The sequence below is a fragment of the Echinops telfairi genome, unplaced genomic scaffold (genome assembly GCF_000313985.2).
Source record: "Echinops telfairi isolate 266 unplaced genomic scaffold, ASM31398v2 ScPeMD7_17;HRSCAF=63, whole genome shotgun sequence".
In the NCBI taxonomy this organism is placed as follows: Eukaryota; Metazoa; Chordata; class Mammalia; order Afrosoricida; family Tenrecidae; genus Echinops; species Echinops telfairi.
In genome coordinates, this window is record NW_022103914.1 from 8,771,686 (window position 1) to 8,773,957 (window position 2,272).

The window sequence follows — 2,272 nt, forward strand, 5'->3', positions numbered from 1 at the left end:
GCACTTATTCCATTTTAGGATTTTTCTGGTCAAGGTTTACTCTCTTACTCTCACTGAGGACATGACACTGATTTTAAATTTTGTGTTGTCTAGGTGAATTGTGAGTTATTAGAAGAATATCCGGCATATTAGGCTTTGGTAGGTTGTAATCTATTCACCTGGTAAGCCCTGGTGGTATAGCGGTGGGCTACCATCCCCATGGTCAGCAGTTCGAAACCATCAGCTCCGTGGGAAAAAAACTGGGCTTTCTACTCCCATAAACCGTTACAGTCTTGGAAACCCATGGAGGGTCCCTATGAGTCAGCATTGAGTTGATGGCAGTAAGTTTGATGTTTTGGGCCTTCTTCAATTGTTGCCACCGCCACCACCAAAATAACACGTGGATGAGTGAACGACAGAGAGGGGACGGCCCCTGAAAGGCAAGAGTCTGTCCACGCACAGTGTGAGGTGCACATGCTGCCCCTGCCTGCGATGATGGTGAAAGGAGGGTGCACAGAGAAACAGGGAGAAGCTATGACCAAGATACCATCAGGGCTCAGGGATGAAGCCATGTGGTGGAAGGGGGTGTCTTAAAAATTAGAGGAGTGATGGTTCTGGGGGGCGGGAATTGGAAGGCAGGAGGTGGGAGAAAGGGAGGAGGGAGCCAACAAACCCAGGGGCAAGGGAACAAGAGATCTAAAATCGATGGTGAGGAGGGCAGAGAATGCCTGATGGGGTGTGTGATCAAGTGCAATGAACCCGAGAGAAAGTACTGAGAGTCAAGTGAAGGTCAAATACGATAGTGGGACGGGAGGAAAATAAAAAGAAATAGAGGGAAAAACTGGGAGGCAAAAGACATTCATAGCGGCATAAATTTAGACATGCACATACATAAATATATTACTATAGAACAATAGGGATATAGCTCTATGTACATATATTTAAATGTTAATTATTAAGGTATGAGACAGGCATTGGGTCTTTACTCAAGTTCTCCCTCAATGCAAGAACACTTTGTTCTAATAACTCGGCATTCTGTGATGCTCACCTTCCCGCCATGGTTGCTGAAGTCAAAATGTGTGCATATGCAAATGTGGCGTGTGGCATAAGCTGATGGTGTCTGGCTATTAAAAGATATAGTGTCTGGGGTCTTAAAGGCTTGAAGCTAAATAAGCAGCCATCTAGCAGGGAAGCAACAAAGCCCACATGAAAGAAGCATGCCAGCCTGAGTGATCAGGAGGTGTCGAAGGGATCAGGTATTAGGCATCAGAAGACCCCAAACAAACAAATATATCGATGCTAATGATGGGGGTCAGAGTGGAGACACAAAGCCCCTCTGTAGATAATTGAACATCCCCTCACAGAAGGGTCACAAGGAAAGAACATGACAGCCAGGGTGCAGCACAGCACTGATAGAACACACAACGGTGGTGGTTAGACATGAAGTGCGTTGGCTGAAAATTGAAGCTGGCTCTCCTACAGGACAGCAGAAGATGCACCCCTGAACCATCAATGTCCCCCTTTAAGAGTAGCTACTAGAAAATTGGAGATACAGTGACCAGTATGTTTGTGACCAGTATATTTCTATTGGCCATTATTATTACTTCCTTAAAGCGTTAGAGCCCGGGGAGTGGCTGGGCCTGGGGAGGAGCTATATAAAACTAAAGGGGAGAAAGCAGAGAAGGCTACTCCCAGTCAATGGAAAGTCCCTGGGATAGGGCTAAGGAGGTCACGGTGATTGGCTGGGAGACTCCGGGAGGCCACACCTGTCTCCTCTTCCCAGTCCCAGTATCAATTTGGGGAAACCAGGAAGCTGGTTCTGAGAACACACTAAAGAAGGCTGCCTTCAGGAGGACAGAGATCCTTCTCTTTTGTTCCCCGAGAGAGATCCTTGAAGATAGAATTGCCTTGGCAGAGGGTGGGTGCTTGCTGAATGAACTAATGCAAATAGGAAGCAGAATGGAACATGACAGTGGTCTTTTCCTTTTCAGGAGGTGCTGGACTCATCACAGTATTTGAACTTGGAGAGCCCTGGCGATGGCAGACTACCTCGGACTAGGAAACCGGGACTCAGATGGGAGAGTGACTTGGCCAGGGTCACGCTCCGGTGTTGATAGCTGAACTGGCATGACCTTCAAGTTCTGCACTCTCTGCCTGGGGCTCAAAGAACCACCCAGAAAGAAAAGCTGGAACAAATTAGATGCCACTTTGCAGAATGTCTGCTACATGCAGCCTGGCCATGGTTCCCCTCCTCCTCCACCCTTTCCTCCTGTGCCTGCTCACCTGCTCTGCT

The 2,272-nt window shown here is 47.8% G+C and overlaps 1 long non-coding RNA gene across 1 annotated transcript in view; it reads left to right on the forward strand.

Annotated features, from left to right (window-relative positions):
- The window catches only part of LOC123521393, a 4,561-nt gene extending 2,306 nt beyond the window's left edge, over positions 1–2,255 (forward strand). Inside the window, exon 3 of the long non-coding RNA XR_006679842.1 lies at positions 1,971–2,255. This is a non-coding gene — a long non-coding RNA (uncharacterized LOC123521393). The remainder of the gene's footprint in view (positions 1–1,970) is intronic.
- Positions 2,256–2,272: the final 17 nt, after the last annotated feature.